The sequence below is a fragment of the Pteropus vampyrus genome, unplaced genomic scaffold, assembly GCF_000151845.1.
Source record: "Pteropus vampyrus isolate Shadow unplaced genomic scaffold, Pvam_2.0 Scaffold107, whole genome shotgun sequence".
NCBI lineage: Eukaryota > Metazoa > Chordata > Mammalia > Chiroptera > Pteropodidae > Pteropus > Pteropus vampyrus.
In genome coordinates, this window is record NW_011888888.1 from 5,061,417 (window position 1) to 5,074,877 (window position 13,461).

Genomic DNA, 13,461 nt, shown 5'->3' on the forward strand with positions numbered 1-13,461 from the left:
GATCAGTGTGTTACCTGAACAGCCCTGCCTGGAAGAGCTGTGAACTCCACGAGGCAGGCAGCAGGGCCCAGTCATCAGGGCAGAAAGCAGAGATGCGGGATGCAGAGAAACAACAGTTGATTTTTATAGGCTGCAGTTGCAAAACCGAGGCTGAGCCGCAGGCCCCAGCCCCCAACCCAGAAGGCCCTTATCCCCATACCCTCTGAGACTAAACATCACGAAGCCTCAGGGGAATCTGAGCGAACACTACCGAAACTGTCACTAACACTGAGACTGAGGGAAGTGAACATGATTAAACATCTACAAGGAAAAAAAAGGCATTATTAAGGCTTTATATAAAGCAGGGATCCAAAAAGCTTAAACACCACCTACTGGAAACCAAAAGAAAAGTGCCTTATTTGCAACAAGCTAAAGAGAGACAGATCTTTATATAATAAATCTTCTTTCTGGAAAAAAAGTAGAATACACTTCCATTAATGCCCAGGCAACGAAATAGTCCATTAAACACCATGAAAAACCAAGGTGACGAGGAATCTCAGAAAGAAAGAGAAAAATCTCCAGAAAATAAGCTTACAGATGTAGAAATATGCAAATTAAATGACAGAGAATTCAGGATGGTACTTCTGAAAAAACTCAGTGAGTTTGGAAATGAGTCATATCAACAATTTCAAGAACTGAAAATACAACTAGATGAGTAGAATGAGTTTTTTAGCAAGGAAATTGAAACCTTCAAAAAGAACAGAATAGATCTGGAGATAAAAAAAAAAAATACACTGCAAGAGCTGAAAAATGAAATAGCAAGCTTGAAAAATAGAGTTGACCAAATGGAGGAAAGGATCAGTGATATCGAAGACAGAAATCTAGAAAAAAATCAGAAAGAAGAAGAGAAAAACTGAACAATGAAAAATAATGAAAAACAAGAACTAGCTGATACCATCAGGAGAGGAAACATAAGAATAATGGGCATTATTGAAGGCAAGGAAAAGGGGCAGGGACTAGAAAGCACTTTCAGATAAATAATAGATGAGAATTTCCCAAATATAAAGAATGAGTTGGAGCTTAGAATTCAAGAACACCCAATTATTTCAACCCACCAAGACACCTTGTATTAAAATTACCAAAAATCAATGACAAAAACAGAATTCTCAGGGCAGGCAGGGAGAAGAAAACAGTAACTTATAAAGGAAAACCCATTAGATTATAGTTGGACTTCTTGGCACAAACCCTGCAAGCCAGAAATAAGTGGAATCCAATATTTAAACTATTAAGTGCAAGAATCTACCAACATAGAATAATGTATCAAACTAAGCTCTCTTTTAGATATGAAGGAGAAATTAAGATCTTTCCAGACATACAAAAATTGAGAGAATTCTCCACTACGAGGCCTGCACTACAAAAAATACCGAAAGGGGTCAGCTCACCTAAAACAAAATGACAAAAAAACAAAATGAAACATAATTAGGAGTAAGGTGACTATCAGGCAAATTGAAGCAGAGTACAACTCTTACTAAGAACAGGGCATTATAAGCTTAAATAATAAGAAGAGAATAGCTACAGCAAGATAGTAATGAACGTTCAGCATACATAGAAACAAATTGAGATAACAATGATTGAAAAGGGGAGGATTCAAAGATCCAGATTTGCAAAGGGGAAAGGAAATAAGGCACACACAGAAGAAAGTAGGCGACTGTATATTTATAACTCTTTTTTCATATTTGTAATGATAACCACACACCAAAGATTTAGACCTGAAGTATATAACATAAAACAAGAAGAACCAGAGACAAAACCCACAAAATTCATCCAAAATAAAGAAAACAGAAACACAAGGACAAGGAAGCAATGGAAACACTGAGCTATCAGAAAGCAAAAGATAAAATGGCTATAAGAAGACCTCATAGTTCAATAATCACCCTAAATGTAAATGGACTGAACTCACCGATAAAAAGGGACAGAGTTGCAGAATGGATCAAAAAACAAAACCCAACCATATGCTGCCTCCAGGAGACACATCTCAGCTCCAAAAACAAATATAAACTCAAAGTGAAAGGGTGGAAATTGATATTTCAAGCAAATGGCATTCAGAGAAAAGCAAGGGTAGCAGTACTAATATTGGACGAACTAGACTTCAAAATCAAAAAGGTAAAGAAAGATACTGAGAGACACTTCATAATGATAAAGGGAATCATGCACCAAGAAGATATAACAAGTATTAATATCTATGCTCCCAATTAGGGAGCCCTGACATATATAAAGTAATTACTAACAGAACTGAAGAGAGAAACAGAAAAAAACACAATCATAGCAGGGAACCTAAATACCTACTGTCAGATATGGACAGATCATCCAAATAGAAAATCAATAAAGATATAACATCCTTAAATGACACATTAGACCAACTGGTCATAATTGACATTTATAGAGCCTTCCATCCCAAAACAGCTGCTTATGCTCGAGTGCACGTGGAACATTCTCAAGAATCGACCACATACTGGGACACAGAGATAGCCTCAACAAATATAAGATGGTTGAAATCATACCAACCATGTTCTCTGATTATAATGTTTTGAAACTAGAGATTAACTGCAAAAAGAAATCAGGAAGAATCATAAATACATGGAGATTAAACAAAATGCTACTGTAGAATAACTGAGTAACAGATGAAATAAAAAGAGAAATCAAGAGATACATAGAAATGAATGATAATGATAGTACAACATATCAAAACTTTGGGAACATGGCAAAAATGGTCTTAAGAGGAAAGTTCATTTCATTACAGGCCTATCTCCAAAAACAATAATGAGCCCCAATAAATAACCTAACGCTTCATCTTAAAAAACCTGAAAAGGGAGAACAAATGAAGCCTCAGGTCAGCAGAAGGAAAGAATAATCAAAATTAGAGCAGAAATAAATGAAATTGAAAACAAACAAAAAAAAAAGGATAGAAAAAATAAATGTAACAAAAAGCTGGTTCCTTGAGAAGGTTAATAAAATTGACAAACCCTTGGCTAGACTCACTAAAGAAAAAAGAGAAAGGACACAAAATCAGGGATGAAAAAGAGGAAATTACAACTGGTATCGCAAAAATACAAAGGATCATACAAGAATACTATGAAAAAGTATATAACACCAAATTTAGTAACCTAGAAGAAATGGACCAGTACTTAGAGAAATACAACCTTCCTAGACTGAATCAAGAAGAACCAGAAAATCTAAATAGACCAATCAGCAGTATGGAAATTGAAACAATCATCAAAAACCTACCAAAAAGTAAAAGTTTAGGACCAGATGGCTTCACCAGTGAATTCTACCAAACATTCAAAGAAGATTTAATATCTACTGTCCTCAAGCTCTTCCAAAAAAATCGAAGAGGAGGCAATACTTCCCAACACATTTTATGAGGCCAATATTACTCTGATACCAAAACCTGGTAAAGATAAAACACACACAAAAAACTACAGACCAATATCTCTCATGAACACAGATGCAAAAATTCTAAGTAAGATACTAGTGAACCGAATACAGCAACATATTAAAAAGATCACACACCACAATCAAGTGGGCTTCATCTCAGGGGCAAATGGATGATTCAACATACCGAAATCGATTAATGTGATTCACTGCATAAACAAATTAAGAAATAAAAATCATATGATCATATCAATAGATGCAGAAAAAGCCTTCTACAAGATACAGCATCCATTTATGATCAAAACACTTAATAAAATCAGTATAGAAGGAAAGTACCTTAACATAATAAAGGCCATATATGACAAGCCCTCAGCCAACATTATACTTAAAGGTGAAAAAATATAAAAATCTTTGCTCTAAGATCAGGAACAAGGCACAACTGTCCACTATCACCACTGTTATCAATATAATATTGGAGGTCCTAGCGAGTGCAACCAGGGAAGAGAAAGAAGTCAGACTGTTACTATTTGCAGATGACATGATTCTCTATATAGAAAACCCTACAGATTCTGCAAGAACACTACTAAAAACAATAAAGAAATACAGTAAAAATTCTGGATACAAAATCAACGTTCAAAAATCCATAGCATTCCTATACTTTAATAATAAAGTGTCAGAAAAAGAAGTGGAAAGAATAATTCATTTTGCAATTGTAAGAAAAAGAATAAAATACCTAGGAATAAATCTAATGAAACATGTAAAGGACCTATATAATGAAAACTATAAGATCCTATTAAAAGAAATCGAAGAAGATACAAAGAAATGGAAAGATATTCCGTGTTCTTGGATTGGAAGAATCAACATAATTAAAATGACCATATTACCTAAAACATTATACAGATTTAATACAATCCCCAACAAAATCCCATCAGCATTTTTTAAAGGAATAGAAGAAAAACTCATCAGATTCGTATGGAAGCACAAAAGACCCCAAATTGCCAAAGCCATCCTGAGAAAAAAGAATGAAGCTGGAGGCATCAGTTTACCCAACTTCAAATTATACTACAAAGCAACAGTAATCAAAACGGCGTGGTATTGGCAGCAAAACAGACACACAGACCAGTGGAACAGAATCGAGAGTCCAGAATTAACCCCATGTTTACATGGGCAAATAATTTTCGACAAAAGAGCCAAAAACATACAGTGGAGAAAGGAAATCCTCTTCAATAAATGGTGCCAGGAAAACTGAAAAGCCACCTGCAAAAGAATGAAACCAGACTGTTGTCTATCACCACACATCAAAATTAACTCAAAATACATTAAGGATTCGAATATAAGACCAAAATCCATAAAAAGCATAGAGAAAACATAAGAACTAAACTCAAGGACCTTGGACTTAAAGAGGATTTTATGAATTTGAGCTCAATAGCAAGGGAAGTAAAAGCTAAAATAAATGAATGAGACTACATCAAACTGGAAAAGCTTCTGCTCAGCAAAAGAAATTGTCTACAAGGTAAAGAGATAACCATTTGAATGGAAAAATATATTTGCAAACAAAGCCTCCGATAAGGGCCTAATATCCAAAGTATACAAAGAACTCATACAACTCAATAACAACAACAACAAAAAACAAATAATCCAATCAAAAAATGGGTAGAGGACCTGAATCGTCACTTCTTCCTAGAGGATATACAAATAGCGAACAAATATATGAAAAGATGCCCAACATCACTAACTATTAAGGAAATGCAAATCAAAATGACAATGAGATACCATCTCACACCTGTTAGAATAACTGTAATCAACAGGACAAGTAATAACAAAATAACAAATGCTGGAGAGGATATGGAGAAAAATGAACCCTTATACACTGCTGGTGGAACTGTAAATTGGTGCAGCCACTATGGAAAACAGTATGGAGGTTCCTCAAAAAACTAAGAAAAATTGATCTACCATATTATCCAGCAACCTCTCTACTGGGTATTTACCCCAAAGGCTTTAAAACCCATGTCCGAAAAGATATCTGCACACTGATGTTCATAGCAGCATTATTCGCGGTAGCCAGAATATGGAAGCAACCCAAGTGTCCTAAAATAGATGATTGGATAAAGAAGCTGTGGTACATATATACAATGGAATATTACTCAGCCATAAGAAGAAATGAAATTCTGCCATTTGCAACAACATGGATGGACCTCGAGATAATCATGCTAAGTGAAATAAGTCAGACTGAAAAAGTTGAAAATCATATGATATCACTTATATGTGACATATAAACTTAAAAGCAACAAATGAACAGGACAAACAATCAGAGACTCAGGGACATGGGCAGTAGACTAGTGGTTACCAAAGGGTAAATGGGAGGGGGAGGGAGGAGGGAGGAGGTAGATGTCGTAAAGGGGGTCCAATGTGTGGTGACAGTAAGAATTCTAACTATGGGAGGTGAACATACAGTGTAAATATATATATGCCTTACTGTTAAAGTATACAGCTGAAACTTATTGGATTTTGTTAACCAATGTCACTATAAAAAAATAAATAATGAATGAATAAATAAATAAATAAATTTACGTCATAACTTTTTATCAATGATCAAATTATCGATTAATTTTTGAAATTATAAATTGAGCTAAACTATACAGCTTTTAAAATATATTTAAGTTATAATTCTATTCAAGTCTTCGCATATATTACATAGTTATATTTTAAGTATGCTGTATATTGATGTATATATTTTAATAAGACATAACATGGTATTATTTAATGACAGAGTATGACAAAATAGGACAGAATACTTAGATTTGGTGTTTAATTTTTTTGCTTTAATTCATGCCTTAACCCATTTACTTCAATTGATTAGTGTGGCAAGGGAAAATATAACAGAGATTTTATATCTTACTTTATAGCTTAATCTACCCATTTCAGATCATCCTTCACCAAAATGCAATGGCACTTTCAAAATTGTAGGGAAGGAACATTGAACTGTGAATTAGGAGAGCTGCATTATGATGTCAATATTGTCCTTTATCTTTCATGTACCTTTGGAAGTGACACATCTCAATAAACCTTAATTTTGAAATGAGAACAATTGGCTAGTGATTGCTACTATTACTTACATATAAAATATTATGATTTATAACCCAATGCAGATCCTTCAATATTACTGAAAAGTCAAAGGTATATCCTAGAAAATAAATATTACCTTAATTTTTTAAGTCACTATATTTGTACTTTATTTTCAAACATAATCTACTCAATTTCAGAATATTCCAGTTATATAAATTTAATGAAATTAACATTAGGAGAAAGTGACTCTAGATATATCAAAGGATTCTAAAAAGTCCAATTTAAACCCAAAATTTAGAAAAATTTAGAAAGGTGACTTTAATAAAAAGATCAAGACACAACTGCTCAAAAATAATATTCTGATAATACAGTCACAAATGCATAGAAATGAAGGCATCATTTGTGATGCCTTATTTTTTGAAACATGATAAAGCAAAATCCAAGGATGAATTAAAACATGAAAATTTATTCAGTAACCAAATGAGTTATAGACTTTAAAATTATTTGGGTATCTTTGAAGGGTTTTTATAGGTTTATTTTGGTGAATGCATACATAAGTCCACTGGTAGACTATATCAACAGATGACAAAGAGGAAATGCTTAAAAATCCTTCAGTGACTTCCTTTTTTTTTTTTTAAATAAAAATCCTTTACATTACCGCTTTTGTTATTGCTCTTTATAATATTCTTTAAGTTCATCAGTGATTTATTTTTGTCTCACATCTTTAACTTATTCTGTTCTCTCTCTATTGTATAATTTTCACTCTCTTCCCTGGATGATCTTACTCTTCCTTCAAGACTATATCTTCATGTTATAATCTTTACATAAACAACTTAGTCTGTAACATAATTGGTTTGCATTTTTATTTAAATAATATTTGTTTCACTGACTATACAGAAACAATATGTGTTTGAGAAAAGGAACCTTATTTTGTTATTTCTGCTTTTTAGCTATCTGGTATTGTACCAGGCACGTAAGAGAAAAAAAAAAAAATATTCGACCAATTTAAGTAAATAAAGAAAAGATATATGACTACTGTATTAGAGATTGCTTGCTGTCTCCCAATATCCACTTCTCCCCTCGTTCTTTAGTATAGAATACTTTTAAATTTGCTGTCAACGTAGCTGTAAAGTTAAAGAAATTCCCAAACATCCTTATAACTAGGTTTGTCTACATGACTGCATTCTGGCCAATGACATATGAGCAGTAATGCTATAACTTATGGGTTGAGTCCTTAAAATGAAAGGGCATGTGTGTTGCTGCAGATTCGAGGTCTCAAGGTAAGGGGTACAAGCCTCGGGCAGTTGGAAGAAAATGCGGGGAGCTGTAGGCAATTGTGACCTAACTCTTTATTCCACCAAGGGCACAGTTGGCCTTGCACATTTATATGCACAAGGGCAGTGGCACATTTATATGCACAGGTTAAACAATAGTGGCACACAGCCAAGTTACAGGAACCCGCGCATGCGTATAGGGCACATGGTTACGTAAGGGGAGAAGTGCGGAGTCACTTCCTCTCAGAAGCTGCTAAGGTGTCCACAGGGGGCCTGACTACAACTATCTTTCTTTCTCCTCACGGCGTGTCCTCCACTTGCTGGAGGCCAGGATATGTATGTGATGATGGGAGCTGGCATGCTTTTCTGGAACAGACAATGAAAGCTACCTTTTGAGGATGGTAGAGAAAAAAGCTGAAGGAGCTAGTATTATTAATATTGTAGGATAAATATTAGGCATAGTTGTCAGTGCCAAGCTGATCAAGAAGGGAAGGTTTAGGTGGTGAGACACCCAGCTGAAAGAAAGCACGAGGGGCTGACATGAGAATGAAACAGCCAGCACCAACGTTATTGCGAGGAGACCGCTTCTGTTGTGGAAAGTGTAATTCTATTGCCGGGGGCATGCTTCTGCTTCTGCTCTTCTTCTGCTCCCCTTCTTGTGTTCCCCTTCTGCTCTCCGGGGAACCACATGGCTCCATACATATCAGAGTACAATAGTGGCATTCAGCCACACATGCATGATACAATAAGCTGAAGTATGTTTACATATTTTAGACGCAGGCACCCTGCTCGCTAATATAACATTCTAAATCTGGGGTCCTATTCCTAGCCTAGAGCCTGGATCACAGCCAGGCCTGGGACCCACAATAGTTTACTTCAGATTTTGACATAAGAGAAAAAGTAATTTTTCTTAAAATATTGTGATATTTGCATTTTATTGTAGTAGCTAAAACCTGTATCCTAACTAATAGAGCTTCAGATAGTGTCATTTCGAATGGATTCTAGACACATTGCAATTACTTAATGATAATCAAGCATTGGTACTTGAAAACAAAACAGAATAAAAAAATCCAAACAGACTTTTCTCTCTCATTTATTGAAAAATAATTGGAGATTATTGTCAACTAGGAAAAAAAAAAAACTAAGCAATAATTGTACTGAAATTAAACCTATGTTCCTTTTGAACCCTTTTTTTCCTTTATGTTGGGTAACATTTCAATGATGGTTTCAATCTTTGTTATAAAGAGCAGTTTTAAACAAAGAAATGGTATGTGGGTAATTGAATTGTTTAGGGCAAATGTGGCAATAGAAAAAGAACTTACTAAAACATAAAACAGAATGCATTTCAAAAGAAGTGTGTCAGACTTTTAGAAAATATTGAGAATAGTTCAAAAGTTTCCTAGGTTTTGGCTTTTTTCCTATTTCTAATCTGCATAAGTGATCTAGACATGGAGAGCAGCTGCAAGTACATTTAATTTGATGATACACGAAGATGAAGGCTGGAGTAAATGCAAGGCAAAGTGAATGAAAGAGTAGAATCTTCCTGATAAAGAAATTATATAGTACATAAAATTTAGTATATATACTATATGTAATTATATAATATACATATAAGTATGTGGTAAAAGACTAGACAAAATACTACAAGGTTTGAAATAAACCCAGATTTAAAATTCAAGTGAAAATATATTTCTCAAATATGAAATATTACTTTTAAGTCAGGACTATATTGAAATTGCAGTAGCTAATTTATCACAAAGTAAAACTGCCCTCATAAAATTAATAACCTAAATTTATTATTCCTGCATGTATATATCGCCTTAAGAATATAATGGTTTTACTGGCAGATGTTAAATTGGTATGTAAGATAACTTCACTAATAGATATAATTTATACATATAACTATGTATAGAAAAGGGAATGTTTTGCAAATAAGTTGATACAAGACGAGCATAATTGGAAAATTACAAATGAGGTATATGTATCAGGGAGCATTCTTTTTCAGTGTACTTCTGAATGGTGAGAGGTTTGGAGGAGGAAGATTTGGCTGCTGGGATTGATTCTTATGGTGATTTTTAAAAAAAACTTTTGTCTAAAATTTTTTTTTAATATAGTTTACTTCAAAATGTGGTTCAGTATAATTTTCCACAAAGGAATGTAGAATGCTTTATAATTATTTTAGCATTAGCAAATAGTATAAATCTTTTCATGATATCTGCATTTTTATCTCTAACCAGAAACCCTTCAAAAATCTAGTCCTTGAAATGATTTAATTGAGACATTAATAGTTTGTATTGGTTTAATTCTGAAGCTCATATGCTGAGATCCTTTAATTCCACTTGAAACAAACATTACATCAAAACATTACTAAACATGTTATAACTAGATCTCACTCTAATTGCTGAAATAAATTTATAAAACCGTTTAAGTTCTGGAATTCTTTGAAGCGCATTTCTTGCTGGAATTTCAAATTTTTATCTTGTCGGCCACCCCTAAGTTTGCCCAGTTTAACAAATAACAAAAAAAGACAACAGATTTGAATTTCAAATAAACAATGAAAATTTTAAAAATATTAGTATGTCCCATGAAATATTTGGGTCATGTTTATATTAAAAAAATATTCATTGTTTATATGAAATTCAAATTTGGCTAGACATATTTTATCTGGCAACTCTGGTCATCATTCATTCCATAATGCTGGGACTGATCATGAGAAGGTTTGTCCACAGGAAGTTTTACATGAAGGAGAATCAAGCATCAATTTCAAATGACAGTTGGTAGTGTGTCAATCTGAAATGAGAGATTAAATAGTCATTCGAAGAACTCTAATTAGACTACTGACTTTAGACTAAGTAATAGCATCAACACTTCTCTCTTTAAAATGCTTCTTAAGAGTTCATCAGAGATCAAGAAGCTACTGTACTGAGATAATATAGAGTTCAATGCCATGACAGGCTAGGACTCAACCCTTTTTCTTACCATGATGGTCAGGTACTCATAAGAGCTCCCCTCTTCTCCTCACACCCGCTAATGGATACTTTTATCTCAGGAGCCTTTGCCAGTGTAGAGGTAAAGCCACTCTTTCTGCAAATTAACGGGCTGAAAGGGTATGAATTAAAGTCAGCTGCAACCAGTGAGAAGGCTCAGGTGAAAGTCTTTTTTACTCTGAAAATATGATCTGGTAAGTCGAGGTACAGAAACCAACGTCCAGCTTTGGTCCTGGACTACTAGTGCCCTCTGGTGCCTAACGGCTGAAAACAAAATATTCTCTCTGAGGGAAAAAAGCACCTTAGTCCTCAAATTATGTCTTGAAGAAAATTTTCAAGCACCATGTCTAGTAGACAACCAAATAAGAAACACATGAAGAAAAGAAATCAGTCTCAGCAGAAACAAGAGGCAACATAAATACACTTCCAATAATTTGATATTTGAATTATTTTATTAGACACCAATCATAAAAAAAAAAAAAAACATGCCTTTTATGTTTATAGAGATGATAGCCAAATTTAAATTTGGGGTGGAAGTTATGAAAAGAACATTGCATATAAAATTATATTGAACAATATAATAAAAAGATGATTTAAGAGCATATAATCCCAACTGAAAAGAGAATTAGTGAATGAAAGATACATTAAAAGATGTGGAAATACAAAATAATGTACTATGCATAAAAGAGAATAGCAACATCAATGATACATATATTTCATGGATTACAGAAAGAGAGAGGAAAGAAAATGGGGGCAGAGTCAATATTTGCAGATATAATGGCTTAGAACATTCCTAGACTGATGAGAAACATCATGAGTATTTAAGAAGCCAAAATATCCTTCAGCAGGATATAGAAGAAATTCAAGACTACAAACATCATAATGAAATTGCAGAAAAGTAGCACAAATAAAATACCTTAAAAAGGCCAGAGAAAAGATTATTTTAGAGGAGATCACACTGACAGTTTTCAAAGCAATAATGGGAGGGAAAAATAAAAGAAAGGTAGCTTCAAGTTATGTAAAGAAATGACCAACCTATTTAAAATCACAAAAGTATTATTTAAAAATGAAGATAAAGGGATTTCCGGCCAAGATGAGGAAGTACGTAAACATTGTGCTGGCCTCCTCTCACAAACACATCAAAATCACAACTAAAATACAGGGACCATGCATGGACCTTTCAGTGAAGGCCTCATTTCCTCTGAGCTCCAGTTCTGGAACAGCAGCTTGAAAAGTGCCAGAGATGTAGGGGGAGGAACTGAATTGTCTGGCTTCAGGGCAAGAACTGGAAGGGCAGCTTTCTCCTGGACAGAAGTGCTGGCAAAATCCACTGTTTCTTTGTTAGATCCTCCCCGCTCCTGCATGCAGAAGCAGGCAGTTGCCATATCTGAGTCTCCACGAACCTGGCTAACACTGGTCTCCCCACCCAGATGATCCCCTAAGACCCTGCCCCACTCAACTTGTAGGCCCACCAAGTTGCTTCCAGTGGCTTTTCTACACCAACAGCCTGTGTGTGGACTTTCCTAAAATCTACCAAAGGTTCACAAAACCCAAACAAGCAACATCTGGCCTCATTGTGCCCCATACTGCTTGCTGAGCAGCCTCAAGCCAGGTACTAGTGGCAGCCAGCCTTGGTTCATGGCTTGGCCTCTCGGGACATCTCTAAATTCAGCATGGGTAGTGCCCATCTGCACATTGCTTGGTGGCTCATGCCAGGTGGCCCCGGCCAGGGTACAGCCTGTGGCTGAACATGGCCTGTGGCAGGTTCCCTTCCAGAAGGCCCCAGGGTAGCATGCCCAGTGGCAGGCTTCAGACCAAGCCAGAGCATGACCTGGAACCATATTCAAGGACAAAAATACCCAAAGGTCAAATTGGGCAGGCACCAGAGCCCTGTTAAGGTAAATTCTGCTTCATAGGGTTGGCCCCTACACTTCTCCTCCACTATAGTAATGGCAATTGCTCACAATCAATGAACCTGAGAGTCGATTCCTCCCACTGACATGCAGACAGCAATCAATACTTAACTACAGCAGGAGGGCACAGACACAATGCATACAAAGGATACTCCTGGAGCACCCAACTCAGGTGACTGGGGAGACTGCCCCACTAGGCCCCATAGGACACCTACTACACAAGCCACTCTATCAAGACTGGGAGATATAGGAGCCCTACCTAATACATAGAAACAAACAGGAAGACAGTCAAACGAGGAGACAAAGAAATATGTCCCAAATGAAAAAAAAACAAAAAAAAAAAAACAGAACAAAGCTCCAGAAAAAAGAACTAAACAAAATAGAGACAAGCAATCTACTAGATATAGAGTTCAAAACATTGGTTATAAAGATGCTCAGTGAACTTAGGGGAAAAGTAGATGAACTCAGTGAGAACTTTAACCAAGAAATAGAAAACATAAAAAAGGAACCAGTCAGAAATGAAGAATATAATAACTGAAATGAAGAATACATTAGAAGGACTTAATGGTAAATTAGATGAAGCAGAAAATTGAATCAGCGATTTAGAATATAAGGTAGCAGAAAATATCCAATCAGAACAGTATGACTAGAAAAAAGAATCCAAACAATGAGGATAGTTTAAGGGGCCTCTGGACAACATAAAGTGTACTAACATTTGCATTATAAGGGTACCAGAAGGAGGGGAGAAATTGCAAGGAATTGAAAACTTATTTGAAGAAATAACAATGAAAACCTTCCCTAACCTGGACA